The sequence below is a fragment of the Panthera tigris genome, chromosome B3 (genome assembly GCF_018350195.1).
Source record: "Panthera tigris isolate Pti1 chromosome B3, P.tigris_Pti1_mat1.1, whole genome shotgun sequence".
Lineage (NCBI taxonomy): Eukaryota > Metazoa > Chordata > Mammalia > Carnivora > Felidae > Panthera > Panthera tigris.
The window spans coordinates 19883234-19899692 of record NC_056665.1 but is presented as its reverse complement, the minus strand read 5'-3'; the positions used below and the strand labels follow the sequence as shown (position 1 = coordinate 19899692).

The 16459-nt window shown below is 49.1% G+C and overlaps 1 long non-coding RNA gene across 1 annotated transcript; it reads left to right on the top strand.

The window, feature by feature from the left end:
- The first annotated feature begins 10070 nt into the window (after positions 1 to 10070).
- Positions 10071 to 13336, top strand: LOC122239198. Its single transcript, XR_006218152.1, has 3 exons — positions 10071 to 10262; positions 10862 to 11081; positions 13141 to 13336. It is a non-coding gene; the product is annotated as an uncharacterized LOC122239198 (long non-coding RNA).
- The last annotated feature ends 3123 nt before the right edge of the window (positions 13337 to 16459 follow it).

The following is a 16459-nucleotide window of genomic DNA, read 5'->3' as shown; positions in this document are numbered from 1 at the left end:
CTAAGGTTTGTATTTGTTCTTTTTTTTCCCTCAGAGTGTTAGTACTTGTTTTTCAGAACATTTTTGTGGGTGATCCTTTAAAATCCTTGTCGCATAGTCATAGCATCTGTATCATCTTGGTATTCATGTCTGTTGATTGTCTTTTCCCATTCAAGTTGAGACTCTCCTGGTCTTAGTATGATGAGTAATTGTGGGTAACCAGGACATTTTGAGTGTTGTTACGAGATTCTGGTTTCTATTTAAATCTTTCTCAGCAGGCAGTCAACCTGTTTAGGTCCAGAGTGCATGTTCTGACACACTTTTGTGGGCTGTGGTTCAAATGCCAAGTTAGTTTGCAGCGCCGTTTTGGTGTGTCCAGCTTGTGTGCCACTCAGAGGCCAATCTGCAATGAGAGCAGTGTTTGACATTATAGTCAAGTTTTCCATTCTCTTGATGTATTCATTCTGGTTGCTCATGCATGGGCTGGACTGCTTTGGGGTCTGTCCAGGACTTCCTACACAGATGTAAAGTATCCTTGTCTTAGTTTTTCTTTTTCCTATAAACTGCCCCCCACCCCTCACTCACTTTCTGATTTGGAGGAAAGGGGTGGTGCCTTCTTATTGCTGCTTGCTTAGTGCATGGGGGAATGGTCATTGTCTCTGAAGCTGATATACCAGTGGGTGGTGGAAGAGCACCACCTTTTGCTGATATTTGCTTAGTAGGGCAGAGATGGTAGACAGGGATCCTCCACAGTCTCTGCAGTGCTAGAAAGGGAGGGGGAGGGGTGCCACCTATGCTCATGTTAGTGTAGGATCAGAAAGGTTATTGGGGGGCGCCTGGGTGGCTCAGTCGGTTGAGCGTTTGACTTCGGCTCAGGTCATGATCTCACAGCTTGTGAGTTCGAGCCCCATGTCGGGCTCTGTGCTGACAGCACAGAGCCTGGAGCCTGCTTCGGATTCTGTGTCTCCCTCTCTCTCTGCCCCTAACCCACTCACATTCTGTCTCTGTCTCTCTCAAAAATAAATAAATATTAAAAAAAAATTTTTTTTAAAGAAAGGTTATTGGGATTTCACCCCAAAGTCTGCCCCAAATCCCAGTGTGGACGAGGTGGATTTCCTCATTAGTGCTGGGCAAGCATGGTCAGTAGGTCTCTGCCTACAATCCTCATTGCCATCCTCCCAATGGGAGGAAGGAGGCTGCCTCCTCGTCAGTATAGGGCAGGGTGGTTGATGGCTCTGCCTCCACTCCCTGCAGCTGCAGGTTGGATGGGGGTGGGGTAGAATTTTGTGCAGAGTTCCATCTGGAATAGAGTGGGTTCCATCCTGCAGGGTTTCCCTTTGTCAAAGCTTTTGGCCAGAGAGAAGAAGCTTTCTTTGGAGCTTTTATTTTTTTGGTCTGTTTCTTGACATTTCTGGGTTTTAGGTGTCTCTAGTGTTCAGACAAGGATATGTAGGGGGCTAAAATACCCCCCCCACACACACACACATACAAACCACACACACACACACACACACACACACACACACACACAAACAAACAAAACACAAAACCCTGAAGGAAATCACTGCCTGGTTTTCCCTCAAATCCCAAGGTCCTTGGGCAGCCCAACTTTTCATTTCCATCTCTCAGAGCCTTCTAATGGTTGCTTTATGTATTTTTTTAAATTTATTTTGAAAGGGTGTGGGGGAGGGAGAGAGAAAGAGAACCCAAGCAGGCTCCACACTGATTGCACAGAGCCTGACGTGGGACTCAATCTCGTAAGATCGTGACTTGAGCCAAAATCAAGAGTCAAGATGCTTAACTGAGCCACCCAGGTGCCCCTTTATGTGTTTTGTTCAGAGTTTTGGATGCAAACAGTGGGGGCAATAAGGTGAAATGCGATTACTCCAATTTGTCTGGAACCAGAAGCTGTGAATTATCTGTTACTGTGATTAAAAATAATGCTCTTTATTTCTGTATAGATCCAAGTTTCCACCTGCCATCATACTACATGTAATAAAGAATAGGATTCCACTTTTGTTGTTGGACCACTTACAGCTTGCAAGCCCCACTCCTTCTTCTGTTTTTGCCCCACATCTGGGGCAAAAGCCAATAGAAAGCTGGTCCTGAAAGAAATCCTGTACATTCCTTCTGATGGTGCCAACAGGAAGTTCAAACCACACAAACTCCAGCCTGAGTGCCTGAATCCTTTCCTTGGCCCCACCCTCAGCCACAGTGTAAGCCAGAGTCACTGACCCCACTTTGCTCTTGTCATTTGGACTGGCTTGTGCCTTCTCTCCTCTCCTCAGGAAATTCCATGAATAATAAATCTTTCCATATCTTCTTGGTGTATGTGACACTCATTATCAGTCTCAACATCTCAACTATTCTAGGACGGTGGTGGGGGAGGGTTCATCCTGCCCTGCTTGGGGTGACTATCACTCCTGCTTCAAGAAGTCTTTTAACAGTTCTTATTATGCAGGTCTGCGGCCAGTGAATTCTCTCAGCTTTTGTTTGTTTGAAAATGTCTGTGTTTTACCTTAACTTTGAAAGGTATTTTCACGGAGTACAGAATTCTGAGTTGACAGATTTTTTTTTTCTTTCAGCATTTCTAAAGATGCCATTCTATTGTATTTGAGCTCACATAGTTTCTGATTAGAAGTGCTCTGTAACTCTTTCTTCACTCTTCTGTGTGTAACTTCCCTCTCTTTTCTGGCTACCTTGAAACTTTCATCTTCCACTTTGAGCAGTTTGACAATGATGTGTATAGGGGTGTGTGTGTATTTTTTTTGTTGGTGGTGGTTTGGTGTTTTTTTTCTTTTTCTTTCTCTTTCTTTTTGCTATTTTGCTTGGAGTGCTCTGAATTCTGGCTCTATGGTTGGATGTCCATTATTATTTTTGGAAAACTCTTGACTATTATCCTCAAATATTTCTTCTCTTCAAATTACCTTAAAATTCTCTCTTACCCATCTCTGACTTTAATTACCTGTGTGTTAGGTCATCTGATGATGTCCTACCTACAGTTTTTGGAGCTCTGATTTGGTTTCACCACTTTTTTCTCCTTGTGTTTCAGTTCACATCATTTCTATTGACCTATCTTTAAGTTTGTTGATTTTTCCAAAGCTATATTCATTTTCCTTACATGCCAGTCACAAGAATTCTTCATCTATGATATCATGTATTTTATTTCTAGCATTTCTATTTTACTCCTTGTTATAGTTGGTATCTTTCTGGTGAAATTCTCCATCTGTTCATGCTTGTTGCCCGCCCCTTTCCACTGATGCATTAACATATTACTTATTTTTAAATCTCTAATAGTTCCAACTATCTGGGTCATCAAATCTTTTCTGCTGATTGCTTTATCTTTAGATTGTTTTCTCTTTTTTTTAAAAAATGTAATTTTTTATTGTATGCTAGACATTATGTGTAGAAGAACAATGCAGACAGAAGTAAATGATATTGACACCTGCAGATTAGCATGCCTCTTATGTCTGGATTTTTGTATTAGAGGTTCAGTCCATCCAGTTAGGCATTGGACCAGGTTTGGGTTTTGTTGTTGCTATTGGTACTGCTGCACAGGTGAGGCTTCCAATTTCTTGAAATGTGGGATGCTTTTACCCATGCTGACAGGGGGGACCGGGGTATCAGACAGTTTCTCTTGGTGTTTCTGATAATCCCTTCAACTTTCAGCCTTTTCTGAATGCCTCTGCTACTGCGGGGCTCTTCCTATACTCTTGCCTCTCTATCAAGAGTTATGCTATGACTTGTTTCTTGACACTAGACCTGTGGTGAGAGGGGCTCCTCTGTTATCCTGGTCCAGCCTCACTGTTAGGCAGATCTTGAACTTCAGCGTGGGCTTTCTCAACATTCCTCCCCTCCTTCCCATGGCAACTCAGTTCTGCCTTGTCACTAAATTCTGATTTTACATGTGAGTTTCCTGTCCCTCCCCACTCATGGGTAGCAGACCTCTGCCTTTTTGGTATCATTTCTTGGGCCCCAAATGATTTCTTGCCTCTCCCTCCCATCATAGAAATGGGCTTTTCCCTATGTCCTTGGGGCAACAGGTTTCCTACCTCTCTCCCAGAGGCAAATGGGTTTTGCTTCTACTCTTCCTTCAAAAGCAGTGGGTTTTTACCTGTGCCCCTCCCTCAGTGTCTCAGGATCTTGCTTCCTAGTGGGGATGGATCTGGGGAAGGGGCAAGGCCTTGTGCCTGCCCTCCAACAGCAGCTTGCCTCCTGCATCTTCACATGCCTGTCTCTCCCCAGTCTCCTGCTCAGCTTCTCCCAAGAACACTCAGAGATCTGCAAGTGAGTGCCAACTCCCCTGAGTCTGCATTCCTCAGCTATTCCAACCTTACATCTGGGCCCACACTTGGCTTTCAATGATTTGCTGAAATGTAAGCTGATGTCTTCATACCTCCTGGAGGTGATGTCTCCATGCTTCTCCTGGGCTTGGCTGAAGGGGAAACCGGCTGTGTGCTCCATTTCCCTTTGTAGGAGGGTCTGCTTCTTTGGAATTCAGCTTATTTGGTTCCTTTGTAACCTCATATTTCTGATAGATTCGAGAAAAGTTGGACACTCCTAATTTGTAGACTTTCCAGATTTTTCTCATTGTTCTTCACAGCTTTCTATATCCTATATGGAAGCAGAAATTGGATGTTTTCAATTAAAATTTCTAACTCACTTTAATTTGCCTATAGAGTGTTCTATCAAGAAAACTTTGTGAATGTTTTTTTTTCAGTTATATCCTTCTATATTTATAAAATGGCTTTAAAAGAATTTCCTAGCCATATTTAAAGCTAAGAGCTGTGAATGACCTGCTTTTATTCTTATTTTGTAACCAAAGTCATTAATGAATATCACAGTTAAACTTTTTCCCTTTGAAAAAATCTGAATCAACAACAAAATCAGTGGGTTAATTTTTTTCTTTTTCCTTTGGAAGTTCTTGAATTACCTTCTTTCAAACTTACATAAGCTCTCTACAACCAGTTTGAACAGTATCTCCTGTGGATTTTAAGAGACCTTACAATCTAGCTTATTTTTCTTTTGTGTTAGGTTTGTGAACCTGGGTGGTTAGTTCTAGAGTGTGCACATGATGACAGAACATTTTTGTGGTTACTTATATGTTTGAATTTCCACAGACGTAAAACAAATTACCTCAGACCTTAGTGGTATAAGGCAACCACTTACCTCACAGATACTGTGGATCAGAGATTTGGACATGGCAAGGCAGAATGGGGTGTTGTGTCCTGTGATAACTGGGACGCAGCTGGAAAGCTCCAAGAATGGGGCCAGAATCACCTGATGGCTCATTCTTCGCATGCCTGGTGCTTCCTTCCCATATAAACCCCTCCATGGGTCTCTGCATGGGTCTGGTTGGGTGTCCTCACAGCACGGTGGTTGGCTACATGTGGAAGCTGGACTTCCTATTCTAGCCCAGCTCTGGAAATTATCGTAGCATTGCTTCTACCCCAGCCTATCCATAAATCAGTTACAAAGGCCCGTTCAAGCTCAAGGGGAATGGACATAAGCTCTATCTCCTACTGGGGGAGTAGGTAGACTCACGAAAAACATAGGAAATGAGAGATATTGCAGTGGACATTTTTAGAAAAATACAATCTATTGCAATTAATTTCCAAAGTCTTTCATGTGGTGGAACAAAAGGGAAGAGAGTGGGGAAAGAAGAGGAGAAGGAACTGGCTATACTCTACCTTGGAGCCACTTCAGAATACCAATCAGAACTTTCAAGTTCCTATTTCTTTATGGCTAGGGTGACAGCATTAATTGCCAGCTACTCTTTTGTTTGGAAAATTGATAAGTGGCCCTGCTAGCAGAGTTTCTACTTTGTGTTTTTAAGGATTTGTCAGCCTTGTGTCCCTTTTAGGGTCATGCAGGCTAGTAGGTTCTCACATCCAAGGCTTTGCATCTCCTGGCCCAACCACAGATGGACTGGCTGGCAGGGTGGGGGGTGGTCAGAAAAGCCTGGGATGTTTGTGCCAAGTATGAGCCTGAATTCATCACTGAACTTTTTCCTTTCTCACCTGGGATTTAGGAGATCTTCTAGGTAGACAATTTTAGAATTACAATTGAGTTTAGAGATCCCCTCATGTCAAGTAAAAAGTGTAAGCCATTGGATATTCAGGATTGTTATTTTTCTGTGTTTTCAGATGTCAGTCAAAATAGCAATCTTGTCCACATCAAAAGCACCTGGGTGGCTCAGTCGGTTAAGCAGCCAACTCTTGATTTTGGCTCAAATCATGATCTCGTGTCCTGAGATCGAGCCCCACGTCAGGCTCTGTGCTGACAGCATGGAGTCTGCTTAGGATTCTCTGTCTCCCTCTTTCTCTGCCCCTCCCCCATTTGCTTGCTCTCTGCCTCAAAATAAATAAACATTTAAACAAATTTTTAAAAAAGTTACCCAAAGTGGCCACTGTGACTTCACGTTGTCCTCAGGGAAATAATGACATTTACTTGAGTAAGACTTGTAATGTGGAAATATGGAAGAACAGGTATTTGGCCTGGTAGGGGCCCAGAATTGGACCAAGATGATCCCTCCAGAATTATGGTGAAGGAATGATGTGGATGCAATCTAGTGTCTCCAGAACCTGGCCCAGAGCCAGCTGTCCTCAACTGTGGAGCCAAGGACCCTCCTCTTACCTGTTGGCTTGACTGCGCCCTTAGTGTTGTTCGTCTGTAAGAAGACATGTATAGAACAAGGGCAGACACAGTCCTTGGGGCTGGCTTGAGGAGGGAACTTCTAGACCTACATCTGCCCTCTCCCTGTAGATAGCCCCTTATAGACAAACAACACTCAGTTCACTCAGGGCTTAGTGAAACATTTGGAGCTGACACTTACCTTGGTGTCGCAGGCAGGATGTGGCCTCTGACAGATGGTAACTCAAGGGGTCTCGGATGTGCATGCCATCACCGCATCAAGGACCTGGTGTGCGGGACTGAGGGTCTTGGCTGAATCACGGTGGGCCCTCCGCTTGTCACTGCGCACTAACCTAAGACCACCAGGATCACATCAGTGGCCAGAAAAGTTAAAGCTTATTTAGCTTGCTGCTGCAAGGGAGAAACCACTCCTGCTGCATCTGAATCCTCAGTGGTTGTGACTTTACTAGGTTGCTGTAATTTTCCACAAACTGCACAGAATTTCTGCTTGCGTGTATGCTCCATTGCTGTGCAGCGGAATACAAGTCTGCCTCTGCTTCCTCAGGCCCTCCCAGGGTCAGCCCTGCTGCTCCCTTGGAGGTTATGGCACAACCCTCTTCTGAGCTGCTGCTTGTGGCCCTACCACGTGTCTCCTCTGTCCCCCAGCCCCAGGGGCAATGCTGCTTGGGGCGGCTAAGGTGTCACGGCTACCTGGGCGTCTGTGTTTGCTCTTTTCCCTCTTTCCACCTGCCAGCTCCCTGTGTCAACCTCCTTTAGATTGATATCCCAAGTGTAGTTTCTGGATGTTTTGTTTTTTGGGTTGAACCCTGACAAACACAACTCCCTAAGAATGAGCCTGTGTCCTGTCTGCCTGCTTTTTTAGCTCTTTCTACTGGCTGGGACCAGGATGCAATGACCTTCATGACAGAGCCCCACACCGAGGAAGGCAGAGCCAAAAGATGTCAGGTCCCTGAGGACACAGGGGAGCTTCCACCCTAACTCTGCCTTCATTTCCAGGAGCAAGAAACAAAATGTTCCTTTGTTTACACCTGTCAACTCCTCGCTACAAGGGCTACTCCTAGGTGACCTGCCCCTATAGGATCTGATATGGCATCCAACGGAAAGGGGAACAGTTGATGTCTGGGCTGCATAAGGAAGGAAAATATCTGAAGAAACAAATAAGTCAGCTAATTTTTTTATGTGATATCATGAGGACATTTGGAAGTAGATGATGAAACCAGACATCAAAAAAACCTTTGCTGGTCTGCAACACTCAGGAGGGAGGCAGGCAATGTCCAGGGGGCCGGTCATCACTCTGTCCCTCTCTCTCCTGAACCAGAGTACAAGTGATGTGACAGAAATGGTGAGGCAGTTAGACCTCATGAGGCAAGCAGCAAAGTTGTGGAAAGCTTAGGCTGTGGAGCTCTCGAATACCTCGGTGTGGTCTTTGCTCAAGTCCTCAGTTTCTTCATCTATAAAATGGGAGTATTATTAGTTGCTACCTCATTGTGTTGATGTGAACACCAGATGAGACAATCTATATAAAACAGTCATATAAATCTATATAAAACAGCATTATGCATGATCTCAACATTTGACATTTACAATAGACTCTAGGGGCACCTGGTTGGCTCAGTTGGTTGAGCACTTGACTCTTGACCAAGCCCCAGGCAGAACCTCCCTCCTGAGTTTTATCTCAGATGCAGCTGTGTTTCCTGACCCCTTACTTCTGAGGGACTGCGGCTGTGACCCATTCTGCCCCTCTACGGGAGGCTCTCACGGAGCGATGGCCGGGTGCGGGCTGCACCCAGGAATGTTTGCAGGACCGTGCTGCTGCCAATGCCCGGAGACTGTGGCCGGGTGCCCACCCGCCCCAGAAAAAGTTCACGTGATTGTGTAGCAGCAGCATTTCAGGGATTATGGCAAATCACAACATGCATCTGGCACCAGGCTTCACCCTTAACGACCTTGTCCCAGCACCAGCAAATGTGGTTGTTCTCCCAGGTCCACTGGGGCCTTTTCCCTGGGGGACCCACAGAGCCTCCACCAGGTGTCCTCCCAGCAGGGGAACCGCCTGTCCCCGTGTGGCCTGAAGAGCCTCAGACTCCACTCAGCTCCTGGGGCTTCGCCCTTCCCACCAGAGCACCGCCAGGTATCGAGCTGTGGAGTTTCAGACTCTGTGCCCCCCCGTTTATAGTCTTACTGGAATTTAAACCCTCTCCTTTCTCCCTTTTTAGTTCAGTCCCTGTGGCTGTTTCCACTTTCTCTCCAGCTGCTTTGGAGGGGATGCTTTTCCCATATTCTCCCACCCCCCCCACCCCATCTCTGTCCTCTCCCCACACACAAAAACAGCTCCCTGCCCTCCATGGCTTCTCTTTACCCCAGTTCACCTCTCTGCCCCGCATACCTGCTGAGTTCTGTGGTTCAGGTTGTGCAAATTGTTGTGTTAATCCTCAGATCAGTTTTCTAGGTGTGCAGGATGGTTCATTGTTGATCTGGCTGAGCTCTTGATTTCAGCTCAGGTTATAATTCCAGGGTTGTGGGATCGAGTCCTGTGTCGGGGTCCTCACTGAGTGTGGACCTACTTGAGATTCTCTCTCTCTCTCTCTCTCTCTCTCTCTCTCTCTCCCCCCCCCCTTTTTCTCTCTGTCTCCCTCTGCCCCTCTCCCCCGCTCACTCTCTAAATAAATAAATAAATAAATAAATAAAATTTATAGAATCCACTCTAACTTCCAAACCAAAAGATTGCAAACTTTTATTTACTTTTACTGTTATCAGTTGCAATGGCCTATGACTGTTCTCACAGCTCACCTTCTAGGGTGACAGTCACCATGAGCCAGGGTTTGGTCCTCAGCTATGTAGCTCCTGGCCCTCAGTTTAGTCAAGGCCCTTAGAAGGGTACTGGGGGCTGGAAGGAGGACTGAGTCAGCCAGCAAACTCCTGGAGACTTGCAGAAACAAACAACGCACCATGCTGGTGTTCCCACAGAGAACGACCCACCTGCAGCCAGGCACCCCTTCCCTGAAAGCAGCAGATGGTGGGCAGAGGGTCCAAGCTCAGGGTGACAAGTGGTTGCCACCTCAAGTCCTCCATGGAGCATGGCGGGGTAAAAGCCAACCAGTAACAACAGGGCCCGATGGTTTCGAGGGCTGTGGTGTATAAACTGCCAGAGTTTGAGGATCGGCCCCAGGCACAGACCTGCACCTGGCCAGGGTACGCTGGGCACTCACTCCCAACTCCCTGGGGTTATGAGATGGGTACGTGTGGCTGCTTCCCTGAACCCCAGCTCCAGCCTCTCTGCCCCTCGGCAAAGTCTAGATGGATTATGATGCAATCCATTATGTTTTAGCTCAGCCAGAGCATTTCAATTGATTATGATGTTGTTAACCCCAGCCATTTTGCTGTAATTGATCCCTATGGGCCTTTGTCAATTGCTTCAGCCACACTATAGATGCAAAGCCAAAAGGTGCAGTGACTTGGAGCCCTAGTCTGCAGGGCCAAACGGTCGCCCTTACTGCTAAAGCTATCCTGAGCACAGCCTACAGAATGACCCGTCTTCCACAGGCGGCCCTGAGTTACCAGACGAAGATTAAATTGTGGTTGGAATACTTCGGTTAAAGATAGCAATGTTTCTGATAAGATGTTAATTTGTAAGTTTGAGTGATTACAGGGGTAACCCAAGTTATCTGGAAAAATTAGATTTCATTGTTTCCTGCCAGGGCTGAATTAATGAGATGTCACCACCGTGAACTCACTCTTTTATCAAGATCTCCTTTATGATGTATAATCTGAGGCTGACGGACCTACAATGCCCACAGCCATTCATCCTACAATTAACACATTTGTCTGTGTTTCTACAAATCATGCATCTTCTGATACAGATAAGAGGCCATCGTGCCATCACCAAATACACACTCACACCCCAGCACACACTGACTCACACATCACACCTCCCCTGGGTTGTAAATTCAATTTTATTTTGCTCACCTACTGGTGACTGATCAGATACACATGTTATGCACATGTACATGTTTGTTTTGCAAGCCGCTGCCTGCTGTTTAGACAATGACACTGGCACAAGTTTGTAAAGCAGCGGGGAAGTAAATAAAGGGCAGGGAAAGAGAAGGGACATGAGGGGTGCGGGTGGGGGGTAGAACGCCTTTAAATGAGACCAGATTACCAGATTCCTGATGGGAAGGAGGGGCCGTTGCTCCTCCCTGAGTGACTTAACCATGACTTCGGGTTGTAGCTCGTGTGTCCCACATGGGATGTTTGATTCAGTTCTGTGATACTACCTGGGGCCTCTTGCATGGCTGCTTACATCAGTTTCAAACGCTAAATGGTGAAGTTTGGCACACATCTGTTTCACATCTGGCTTCCCGATGCAACGCCTGCCTTGTGCTGCCTGCTTTGAGGTCGGAACATAATCATGGTGGGCACCCCAAGTGGGTGAGAAAAGGGCACTTCTGGTGAGTTGTCTGTTCCATGTGCGGTAATTTACATAACTATTGATCTCTAGCAATAATGCTGATTTTGCCCCTGAGTCCCCTTTATAAATCTTCATTGGGTGGTCCCAGCAAAGACTCAAGGCTGGAAGAAGTGAAGTCACTTGCTCTGTGAGTGGCAGAACCCTGAGTCCTCATCTTGTGTCCTCCTGCCTCTATGGGTGGCATTTGTCAAGTCCTCTCCACATCAAGGGGGGGGTCACCTCCCTGAGACCCCCACACTCCACCCATTCAGCTCTGTAGTGTCAGCATGTGGCCCAAACCCTCTTTCAGTTTCTTGCCCCTGAAGGCTGTGACCATGCCTCTTCCCAAGCCCCCTGGAAGTCATGTCCACTGCCCTCACTGTGCTGTCTTGGTGGCAGAGTGGGAACTTGTCTGCTTGGTGGCCTCCTCAAGACTGCTCTGTTTACCAGAACCCTGCCCCAAAGGTGGCATCAGGGACCAAATGGCTTGGATGCCCCTGATGTATTCTATTGAAACTACATGAGACCTGGGAAGATCTGAGCTAGGGTGGGGGGAAGCCAGACTCGGGGCTTGGGGAGGGCTGAGTTACCCCAGGCAGGATCTTGGCTAGGTGAGAGTGCTAGGTGGGTAGAGAAGTTTTCCAGGAAGTTGGAAGCTTAGGAAGGACACAGGAGCAGGAAATACCACCTTCATGGGGTAACAGAGGGCACCTGTCTGCTTGTGAGGGTTCTAACCAAAGACCAAATAGCTCCTTCCTTTCCCAGACTTTGGTGAGATGGTACTTAGGATCTTGCATGACCAGGACCCATGCCGTGGTCATCTGGTACAATTAAGACCTCTTAGGAAGTGTTTGCTATGTGGGATGGGGTGGGGAATAAAGGCCAGCCTGAGGGTTGTGAGCCCATGAGAGCCATGACCTGAGGGCCCAAAGGACCCAGACACCACGGGGCTGCCTATCACCTCCTATGTGTCCCTCCCTCGACATCAGCCATTTCCTCTGCCTCCTCCACCACCCAATCACGACCATCCTGGACCCGCCTGCTTGCGAGGAGTCTCTGAAATTTGCAGGTCACCTCCATGGCTCTCAGGATAAAGTTCAAAATTCCTGATGGAGCCAGCATGCTCTGCCCTCTGGTCCTACCCATCCACTCAGGAGTCTCTGCCACTCTGGGCCTCCCTCCATGGTCAGCTCTGCTGTAACCGCAAGTAGTGGGACCTGGGACTCCTGCCTGAGCACCCAGACGTGCCCACTCCCCAGGACCTTCCTTCATGAGGTTGTGTGTTACTGGTGTGGTGGCCTGGGTGTGCTGCCTCCCACCTGCCTGTGAGCCCACTCAGGCAGGGACCATATCTGCCCCGTTCACTAGCTGATTCTCAATGGCTGCCACCATGTTGTTCACAGTAGGTGCTCAATTGTTGGATGGCTGTTGGAGCCCAGGGAGGACGCTTCCAGGTGACCATGGTCCTTCTTAATTGTCACAGTGGTGGACACACAGTGAGTGTGCACAATGTGACCACAGCAGCATCACCTCCTTTCTAGAGTGGACGAAGCCCTCGCCATGGACATAATCAAGATGGTGTGGGTGTATCTTGGGGCAATGAGAAGGGTGAAACTGAGGAAAGAGCAGAAATGGTGGCCCTGGAACCCAGCAGCATTTCCCTGTGGCCAAGGCAGCATTTCCCAAGCCGGGTGCCTGGGGTCCCACTACAGCACAGTGAGATGACTTCTTTCTGGGGAGCTCACTTCAGCCTGCAGGCAGTCCGGAAGCCGAGTACCATGGGATCAGAGAGGATGTTTCCATCCCCCATTCCATTCCAGGTCTGCCCCCCCTCCCCCCCCCAGGTGGTATCCTGGACCACACATGGGTTCTCGCCCCTGAGTCTCTGCTGGGGCAAGGAACCGGCTCTACGGAAGCTGCAGCCCTTGGTGGATGTTCTCGGCGTTTCCTCTCCTGAGCCAGGTGGGGCGGGCCCAGCACTATGCTGCTTTAGTCTGTTAATTCACTGCCATCCTGTTGATACCTTCAAATGAAAACCTCCCATGTTGTCTGATTTTCAGAGACCCCATGTATCAGAAGCAGCTCTGAATCCTGAGAGTTGAAAATTCCCTCCCAGACGAATGAGGGGTGTTGAGGAAGTAGCCGCTTGTCAGCCATCATCAGCGACAGACACTTCACCCTGAACTACAGCAGGGCCCCGGGCATGCCTGGGACCTCAGGGGGCCCAGGCCACTGTCATCAGGGGAGAGTTGGCTCCAAGGAACCCCCACCCCACCTCGACCTTCTCTCCTCCTCTGAACCCCACCCCATACCTGGCACACACACCTGTCCCCGCACCTGTCTCCAGCTCTCACGGGCATCAACTTGACGTTACCTATGATGGCGCCGCTCTCGTTGGTGGCTCAAGTAGTTGGTTCCAAACACTGATTCTGATCTGGCTGCTGTCCTGTGGCCAGCTCCAACTCTCCCCATCCCCAGGACCTTAGCCTAATGGAGGAAGCCTATGAATTCCAGGTGACCTCATTACTACCTGGGGATGTTGGGCAAAGGAATGCTCTTCTGTGCACCCAGTGTCCTCCTCTCTCAAATGTACCTTGGTGCCTCATCTCTCACACTGATGAGACGTTCTTTGCCAGGCTGCAGGACAAGATGGAGCTTGGCACTACAGAGGGCAGACGGACCAGTGAGGATAGAGGCTATTGGCAGAAGTACATATCTCCAGCTATGTGGGGATGGTGGGGATGGTGGGGACAGAGAGGGCAGAGATACTGGCTGTGCCTGGAAGCAGGATGCTCTCAGGTCGGCCCTGTCCCCACCTGCCTGCTTTGGGTTCTGTGTTTCCTAGGGCTAGTGCTTGATTTGACACCCCCCCTTGGGGCCAGATCCTTCATCAGGGCTCCTTGGGCCAACGTAGTGCTCACACTGCCCTGTGAGCCAGCACCACGCTCTCCACACTCCAGCTGGTGCCCTTGGGGACATCTTGTTGTGAGCCCAGGCACCAGCCCAGCCAGGGCTTCAAGGGGCCTGGACTGGTACCTCATCCCTGCTGGGCCTCTGTCCCCCAGGCTCCAGGCTCCCCCAGGGGGAATGGGACAGCCTTCACCTGCCAGCCAATTCTTGCCCCACACTTAACCTTCCAGCCACATCCTTCCCATAAAACAAGGCCACCAACACTAGGAATGTGTGGAAAATCACACCATCCCAGCTAAGTTGTTACAATGATGATGTCACCCAGGCTCTGCCTGTGTGGCTGCTGGGGACACTGCCTTCAAGTCTTGGCCTGCAATATGCAGGAGCAGCTCAGCTGGGGGCATGGCGGCCTCTGCACCCAGAAACCCAAGCCCCTGCAGGCACAGCTGAGCCTCAGCAAGGACTCCCTGACCAACACTGTGCTCCCCGGGACGGCCTTCGCCTTGGCCCCCAAAGGCATGGGTGGTGGCCCTGAGCTTGAGGCTTATGTTTTGGTCAGCCGGCTCAGTATTTTACCCAAATTGGAATTGGTTGCCCACATTTAACAACTGGCAGCATTTAAAATCAAACCTGGGGGGCACCTGGGTAGCTCAGTCAGTTAAGCGTCTGACTCTTGATTTTTGCTCAGGTCATGATCTCACAGTTCGTGAGTTCAGGCCCCTCAACGTGCTCTGTGCTGAGAGCCTGGAACCTGCTTGGGACTCTCTTTCTCTCTCTGCCCCTCCCCTGCTTGCTCTCTCTCTCTCTCTCTCTCTCTCTCTCTCTCTCTCTCAAAATAAAGTAACTTAAAAAAAAGATCAAACCTAGATTTTCAGTCATTGTTGTACCTGTCACTCTCCTATCCCTTACCCCCTCCCCCATCACTGCACCCTCTAGCCCTACATGGTTGTTTTGCATTAATCCCCCCACACCCCTACATCCCTAATCCCTGGGCTCCCGCTGTTTATGTCCCTGCATCCCTACACCTGCTTTCCTCAACATGGCATCCCTCCTCCCTCCATCTCTCAGACCTGCATTCTGTATCCCTTAGCTGTGCAACCCCACAGCTCAAATTCTGCCTCCCAGCTTTGTTCACGCCCTTGTCCCCAATCCCTGCTTCCTGCATGACCCTTGCGGCTCCTACATCCCCTCCCTCCTGCACCCTTGAGTCCTTCATCCTTGGATCCCTCCATTCCTGCATCCCTCCCTCCCATCTCACATCCCCACCTTCCACCTCTTCCTCTTTCTCCTCCTCTTCCTCCGCGGGCTTCTCCACTCATTAGGCCTTCCTCAGCTCCTCCATGGAGGACACAGGTATTGTAGGGGCTCTTTGGGGACCCTTTCCTGCATCCTGTGGCACATATAACCTCCTGTGGATGACCCCCACCCCTACAGGTCATTTCTTGAGCAGTCTGGTCAAGATGGCCTGAACTCAGACCCCTTCTGCATCATCTCCCTTGTCCTGCTAAGGTGGACAAGTAAGTTGTCCACATTGTCTGCCAACTAACTCTGGCAAAGGGCCAAGGTGTAGTCCATGTGCTCAGATTCCAGGGTCCCCCTGCGCTTCCTGAGTCCCTCTCCATGCTCTGCTCCTGCCCTGGGTGCCAGGGCCCTCAGAGCCTCTACTTTGGGCTTGAGGTGGGACAAGAGTGTCAGCTTTCTCCCCAACTTCCCATGGTGGGAGCAGGGACACATCACAGAGCTCTGGCCAAACTGTCCCCAAAGCTCTCTGACCAGATACCCTCCCTTCTCAGCCTCCATGATCAAACAGCCTTCTAGAAGGGCTGAGTGGTTTGAGGACCTCTTGGCAAGTCTGCCTGGAAAGGGTAGCCCCCCCGTAGGGTCTGACACCCATAGGCCATGTGCTGGGGTGTACGACCCGGCATCCTTGGGGAGTGGGGCCCTCAGCTCTTCTCATTGTCAGGGTGGCAGCCTCAGGGGGTGGCACTGTGTCCTGCTGGACACACCATAAGCACTTTCATGAGTCTCATTTCTGAAGCGTGATCAGTCTCAGAGACCATCCACTAGTGAGTGTCTCACCATGTGCTTTGTGTTTTCATGGCTGTGCAGGGCTCCACGGCATTGTTCACGAGTTCCCAAACCAGTCCATCCCCCGATGGCATGTGCCTTTGCTGCCAAATTCACTGGAATGAGAACCCTGTGCCTCCACCTTTGTGCCCAGGTGTGAAGAGACCTGAAGGAGACAGTCGTGAAAGTGGGTCCCTATTTCACTTGTGCCCCACAAGTCACGTGCAGTCCACATCCATGTCACTGGCCTGTGCTTGTGAATTAGTGACCCTTGGTGGCCAGATGCTCCAGCTCTCTACCCTGCTCCCTGGGCTCCAGTGGAGTCCTGTGAAAGAGGGTGATGGTCACTCACCTGGTCGTAATCACATTGGACAAGGCCAGTCTGAGGAGTCGGAAGAAGGC